This window comes from Pogona vitticeps, chromosome 3 (assembly GCF_051106095.1).
Source record: "Pogona vitticeps strain Pit_001003342236 chromosome 3, PviZW2.1, whole genome shotgun sequence".
Classification (NCBI taxonomy): Eukaryota; Metazoa; Chordata; class Lepidosauria; order Squamata; family Agamidae; genus Pogona; species Pogona vitticeps.
The window spans coordinates 263252482-263260223 of NC_135785.1; positions in this window are offsets into that span (position 1 = coordinate 263252482).

Sequence of the window (7742 nt, forward strand, 5' to 3'; positions counted from 1 at the left end):
GCCGAGGTTCTTTTTCTGTCCCCATGCCCTTGTCCGGCTGCAGACGCCCTGTGTTCCTTTTTCCCCCCTTCTGTTTTTTTTTTAAATTTTTTGTTTGTTTGTCCGTTTTAATTTGCCCTTTGTCTCGAGGAAGTAAGCCTAGAATACTCAGAGGCCGCCTGAAAAAGTGCAGCGGACCACGAGGAATTCTTGGATCATGGCCAGTTGACAGGTTATCTTAGGCTGAGCTAGAACCCCGGCTGCTCGCTCTTCCTCTCCTTGGTCCATGGAGCAGGAAAACGAGCGAGCGGCCATCGTGCGGGCTGGCACCACGGCTCACCGCACGGAATGAACACATTCCACCAGCTGGGTCTTTCCACTTGCTCAACAGACCGGCGCTTGCAAGCTGCCAGAAAAAGGAGGTTTCCAGATTGCTTAGAGACTGGGGTCCTGGTTTCCTGACCGATACACTGGCTGCCTACACTGAGGCTAGGAGAGCAACATGCCCCTCGGATGGGGGGACCACAGCCCCATGAGGCGGAAGGAGAGGACGACCGACAGCAAGGGTTTCCGAACAAGATTTTCAAAATCTAGCCTCTTACAGGAGATGGTTTGCAGCTGGGCTGTTGTTTGGGAAGCTTTGGGGATCAGATTCCTGCTAAGGTATGGAATCAGCAGTCAGGAGGAGCCTGGGAGAGGCAGGCGTATTTGGAGAGCAAGGTGAATCTAATTCAGGTCCAGCACCTGAACTGAAGCCCGGGAGCAGGTCCTGTTCTTTGTCCTTGAGCTCCAGTCTGTTCCTTTTGCCACCTCTGCGTCCACTGGGCCACGACAAGCCCGCGGGGGCTCTTTCCTTGTATATCTGGGAGCTCCCTCTTGAAAGCACCCTTTTCATGGTTACCGATTCACAACATCCAGACCAGAGAAGGGAAAGAACACTGAATCTGAAGATTCCGTGTACCCTTCTGTATTCTTGGTTTGTTTTTCAGCAGGGAGTGGGGTGGGTGGGTTAATATTTCATAGACCATCTGGCCTGGAGCTTCCTTTTCATAGTTTTGCAATAACCGGCGAAACAAAAGTGCATTTCTGTGGATATTTCATATCCAAAGGGCTCTTAGCGGCAGCCGATAGAAGCCAATAGATTTGCGGTAGCAGGTAAAGGCCATTTGCCAGGTGTTTCCCAAGCTTGCAAAAAGAAAACCCCTCAAGCCTTTCCTGGCTGCTGGCAAGAGAACCTCCCGGTGGATTTGGGGGTCCAGAAGGCTCCAGCCCTTTGCAAAATCTGTGCACGGTGGGGATATTCATATGTGTAAGAGGAGACTCTTCTTCCTTTTTTCCCTGTGTGTGCAGCTTGGAATAATTCCCTGGAGTGGTATTGATGGGGACGTAGGGACCCTCTTTATACCATTTGCCGTGAAGGCCGGGGACTCAGGTCGTGGTGGGGTGCAGCCTTTTCCTGATCCATCCACATCGATCCTGGGGAGACGCTTGCTGGGATCAGCTCGCCCATCCATGCTCAGAGGTCCAAGACCTCTGGTCCACCAGATGAGGGCATCTCTCACACGGACATGCTGAAAGGGAGTCCTCGGCCAAAGTACTCCTGGTTTTGTCCTTCCTGCCTCTACACTCTCACCGTCACCCCTCTGCAGCCAGGAAGAAAGCCCCCTTTCCCCCTCACATTTGGGGAGCAAGAGGGACGTTCCCTGCCCCCCCCACCTCCCCATTTAATGAGATCGTGCTTCAGTCCGTGACCAGCCTGTCAGCCGTGACAAAGGGAGATGCCATGTTCAAATGCAACAGTGATTCTCAAACTGGGGTCACCCAGATGTTCTTGGCTGGCAGCTCCCAGAAATCCTGGCCAGCACGGCTAAGCGGCGAAGGCTTCTGGGAGTCGTAGTCCAAGAACATCTGGGGACGCAAGGTTTGGAGTCGCTGAAAGACGATACGGAGCTCCTGGCACTTAAGACGGAGACACTTGTGTCCGTGGCATAAGGAGTCAGGGCCCTGAGATTTCAGAAGAGAGAGTGTTCCCTTGTGTTTGAGGTGTTTCCCAAAATTAAGGTTTGCTCTTCCAGTGAAGAGGTGCAGAGCTTGGCCAGGCTTAGAAGGGCGAGCCGTCCTCTGTCTTTCCAGCAAATGGATCCCTCTTCTGATTGCTTCCCTCCTCCACCCATCCCTTGTTTGGCTGGCCGGGGTGGGGTGGGGGTTTGAGGGTTTGTCATGCAACCAGCCTGGAGCGAGGCTCCTCTTCGGAAGCCCAGCTTTGATAATTTGGCCTTCAGTTTCCCCAGAAGTGCATTTCTCTGTTCTTTTCTGGCTTCAGGCAAGCGGAACCGGCCCGCCCTGCTCCCAACCGTCTCGGTAGGATGCCAGCATTTTCCTTCCCTTTCACGTCATGGTTTTCTTTAAACTGAGTTTTAGTTTTTGATTTGAAGGCTGCTTGCTTTCTCCCTCTCCCCATGTGTGTGTGTGTGTATTGTGAAGTTATCTCGGACCTTTGCAGCCCCCACCCCACACCTGAAGCACAACCAGAGTGAGGCCATGTGGCAGAGGGACAGCGGATGGCCGGAATCACGAGGCCAGCGGTCCCCATCCGTTCTGTACTTGATCTCCATGTGACTGGCGATGTTTGAGGGCTGGGCAGAGCTTAACTGGGTCCCACACCCTGAAGCGGGTCTCCAGCATTTTTTCCACCCCATCCTCCCCCACTTTTTTTTTAAATGGGGCTTTGTCTTTGCCCAGTTCCCTAAGGAAGTGTTTCCCCCTTTAGCACATAACACACTGTTCCCCAGAATCTGTACTACTGGCTTTTGGCGGGGGGGGGGATTCTTCTTCTCCCCCATTTTCGTTTAAACCCCTGCTCATGATGATGACCCTTGTTTTATGAAAATAAATATTTCGCTACCTGCTGTACTGTGGCCTATGTTCTCTGCGGTTGAATTCTGGATACGCCATGGTGGCCAGGGAAGGAGTTCACAGAAAAAGCACCACGGTCCGTCTCAACATGCATGATGTGAACGCTAGAGGACAAACACCACTAGCAATCCCTGTTCTTTAGATGCGTTGCCAGGAAGTAAGAAGAGACACAGTGGAACAGACGCCAGGGCTAGCTCTGGTCCAGATGTCTGTTCCACAGCGGGACGCCCGTAAAATGCAGGTGGCCGATGCTTGGCTCAGGAATACTGCAAGAGAGAAAGATCTTGGAATTATCATAGATCACGAGCTGAATATGAGCCAACAGTGCCATGTGGCTGCAAAAAAGGCCAATGCTATTTTAGGCTGTGTTAACAGAAGGAGAGTCTCCCAATTCCACGAGGTGCTGCTCTCTATTTGGCACTGGTGAAACCTCATTTGAAATACTGTGTCCCGTTCTGGACACCCACCATATTTTAAGAAGGATGCTGCACAAACGGGATCAAGCTCAGAGGAGGGCAACAAGGAGGGTCAGGGGACTGGAAACCGAGCCCTAGGAGGAGGAAAGATGGACAGAACTGGGCATTATTTAGCCTTGAGGAAAGAAGACGGAGGGGAGATCAGAGAGCGCGTTCCAAATACTTGAAAGGGAGTCCTAAAGAGGAGGGGCAGAATCTGTTCTTGATTCTTCAGGAGTACAGGACATGTAAGGATGGGCTCAAGCGACAGGAAGCCAGATTTCACCTGAATGCCAGGAAAAACGTCCCGTTAAGAGCAGTACGATAAGGGAACCCATGACCTCAGGAGGTGGCCACTGATCATCTTGAAAGCCTAGAGGCTTTCAAGATGAAATTGGACAACACCTGTCAGGTCTGCTTTGATTGGGATTCCTGCCTTGAACCGGGGGTGGTGGTGGGGTTGGACTCTTATCATTGTAGTTCGAAGGGAGAGGGGCTTGCCAATGTCACCCTGATGAAACATTGGGCAGCTGTGGACCATCTGGATGGTGACCCCAAAACACGAGCAGAAGGACAATGTGGGAAACCACCTCTGAGCCCCTTTACACCTTGAATACACAGAGAATTTACAGCCTGGATTGCTAGGAAGTTCAGTATGCCGTTTGGAATGATCCTCACATGCAAATGGCCTACAGGCTCCAAGCTACAACATTTGGTCTGCCCCCTTTTTAATGTGTACATATATTAGATTGTACATATATTTGATTGACAGGCCACCTTTTAAAGAGAAGTCTACTTTTTAAAACAACTCATGAATCGTTTCAGCAAGGCCTGCCAAGACTTTGGACTAACAATCAGCCTGAAGAAAACACAAGTCATGGGCCAGGGCATGGACTCACCTCCCGCTATTACCATCTCCACGCAAGAATTGGAGGTTGTTCATGACTTTGTGTACCTTGGCTCAACCATCTCTGACACCCTCTCTCTAGATGTCGAGCTGGATAAACTCATTGGCAAAGCAGCTATCATGTTCTCTAGACTCACAAAGAGAGTATGGCTCAATAAGAAGCTGACGGCATACACCAAAATCCAGGTCTATAGAGCCTGTGTCCTGAGCACACTCCTATACTGCAGCGAGTCCTGGACCCTTTGTGCACGTCAGGAGAGGAAGCTGAACACCTTCCATATGCGTTGCCTCCGACGGATTTTTGGCATCACCTGGCAGGACAAAGTTCTAAACAGAGTAGTCCTAGAACGAGCTGGAATTTTCAGCATGAACACATTACTGAAACAGTGACGTCTACGTTGGTTTGGGCACGTCATGAGAATGGCTGATGGTCGGATTCCAAAGGATCTCCTGTATGGAGAATTAGTGCAGGGAAAGCGCCCCAGAGGGAGACCACAGCTGCAATACAAGGATATCTGCAAGCGAGATCTGAAGGCCTTAGGAATAGACCTCAACAGATGGGAAACCCTGGCATCTGAGCGTTCAGCCTGGAGGCAGGCGGTGCATCACGGCCTCTCCCAATTTGAAGAGACCCTTATCCAGCAGGCCGAGGTGAAGAGGAATTCACAAAAGCAGCAAAAGAAGGGAGCTGGACAGGGGTCAGATTGGATTTGTCTTCAGTGTGGAAGAGATTGTCACTCTCGAATTGGCCTTCTCAGCCACACTAGACGCTGTTCCAAGTCCTCCATACAGAGCACGTTACCATAGTCTTTCGAGACTGAAGGATGCCTAACTAACTAAACTAACTAAACTTTTTAAAAGAAGTCTACTTAATGCAAAGTCTACCAACATGAAGTTGACCCAACTCCGGGAGGCAGTGGAAGACAGGAGGGCCTGGCGTGCTCTGGTCCATGGGGTCACAAAGAGTTGGACACGACTTAACGACTAAACAACAACTTAATACATTTCTCTTAAAGGTCTGATTGAGAACCTATGACACATCCTACACAAATACAGCTACAGTATTTCGCTTGTCTTAAAAGGGCCATTTGAGAAACTGCCACAGTGGTGGATTTGGCTGTGGGCCATTTCTCAACCAGTTTTTAAGACATGGGAAAGAAAAGATTTTTTTAAAAAACCTGTAAGTGATGCAGCAAATTTTTTCGGATCTGATGAAAACTAAAAACTTTTTTCACTTCCTCCGCTTCTCCACTGTGAGGAGCAGAGGAACTGTTTAAGTAACCACTACGTTCAAGTGGCCCTAAGTATGCCATTTTGCTATATTGCCTGTTCAAAAGAAAGATCGAAAAAAGAAGGCTTTTGGTCTTTTCCCAGTGATCACGCACACTGGAACTGGACACTTTTACCTGTACCAAAAAAGTAGAAACCCCTCGTCAAGAGTCCAGAAAGATGCAGTTAGGACTCTCTGGAGGCAAGCTGGTTTTTTTTCCCTAGGCAAGAAGCCTGTTTTGTGCTTATTCCAAAGCAAGGAGTTCCTGTATCTCTGTGTCTTCTCCCACCTGCAACAGGGCCACTTGGTGGCAGTATCTCTCCAAATGTCAGATGCATGGAAATATTTTCTGCCTTTTTTTAAACAATCGGCAGCATGCACCCGTAACCATTCATCTCAGACCTGTGAGCATCGGCCACGTAATTCCATCAGTCTTTTGGGCTCTAACTGTAGCTGTATGGAGATCAGCCCTTCCAAGGTAATGTTCTTAGCATTTATGAATGCTTTGATTTGGTACCTGTTCTATGCCCATGCTCTTTCAGCCGTAAGAATGATGAGGCTATCCATAGATAATTATATATCCATTTTTCCTTATCGGGAGAAAGACGCCCTGTCAATCAAATACACAAAAAATATAAAACTGCAGATTTTTATAATTTATTTTCAAAACTGCGCCCTGGATTGCAAAGCCGTATCTAGCGTCTTGCTAGCCAGAACATCATTTCAAAAGAGACACGTTCTCCTTTTCTGGCCGTCTTTCTTTTCCCCCGTGAAGGTTTCAGATGCACTGATGGTTTGAATCAACACAGTCTTAAGAGAGAAACAGAAAGCAAAAAAATCTATTGCCGTGGGGTGAGGGTGGTTGAATCTCTCCTTTCTTAACACAGATCAGCCTGAAACGTGATGCTGTGGCTGTTCTTGCACAGATGAACCACAATTTTTGCCTTTTCAAATATTGACTCTCTTGGCCTCGGGCCACAAGGGCAATGTGGAGCCAGAGGTTTCTTGCAGAAAAGGCAGCCGTTTTCCCACACACACACACACACAGCAGTTTCCCTGCCAGGTAAAGTTGCCCCCTCTTGACAGGCAGAGACCAGGTACCCCAAGGTCTGTGATTCCCGTCCCATCAAGGTTTCGGATGCCAGCAAAGGCTTCACATAGACAGATTTCCTGCGACACAACGAAAAGGCTCAAGGTGACAGAATCTGTGCTCTGAAATACGCAACCATGATGGAGACACAATGCAGAGAGAAGGGGTACTCCCAAACAGGAAGACCTGTTCCACTTTTCCCTTCCCTCCCACACCTTTGTCGATGCCAGGAGCGGGCCCATTTTTGCTTAAGACTGTGCGTGCGTGCGTGCACTGATGCTGAAGAAGCACAGGAATTTTTTTAAAAAAAGACAACTATGACTTGTTCTACCCTGTTTCACCGAAAATAGGACCTAATTTGAAAATAAGCCCTACTATGATTTTGCAGGATGCTCATCATATAAGCCCTACCCCAAAAATAAGCCCCAGTGAAGTGAAACCCCAACCTCCCCCCTTGTGCAGCAACCAAAAGAAGAGGACAGGACTGTGTTTGAATCAATGTTGATTGTTCTACATGAAAAGAATAAAACATCCCCTGAAAATAAGCCCTAATCTGTTTTTTGGGAGCAAAAATTAATATAAGACCCTGTCTTATTTTCGGGGAAACACAGTAGTTCTAGATACTGCCTTGAGTGGCTGTTTCAGGAGACCTTGCATATAATAATGATGCGCCATCAAGTCAATTCCGAGTGATGGCAACCCTTTTCAGTCTTTTGCAGGGAGACAGTAGGTTTCCCGGGCCCTCTTTCTGTGGGGTCATTTCTGGGACTACGGTGCAGCTGGCCCCAGGCCACCCAGGCCGGCTCTTCTCTCTGGAGAGGCCCAGTGGGGGGAATGGAACTCACAGCTTCTGCCTCCGCAGCCGGAGATCTAAACCACTGAGCTATCCAGCCAACACTATAATAAATCATGTGCCAACCTGGCAACCCTTTTCTAGGTAGAGAGAATACTCAAAAGTGGTTTCCCCTTCCCTTCTTCTGTGTGTGTGGGGAGCAGTTCTGGGACGGTGTGCAGCTTGCCCGAGGCCACCCAGGCTGGCTCTTGCGAAATAAAACAAAAAAGGCTGTAAACTGTGAAGACTGCACCTTAGTAATGATTTTGGGCCTTTTCTCTTTCTTCCCCCAC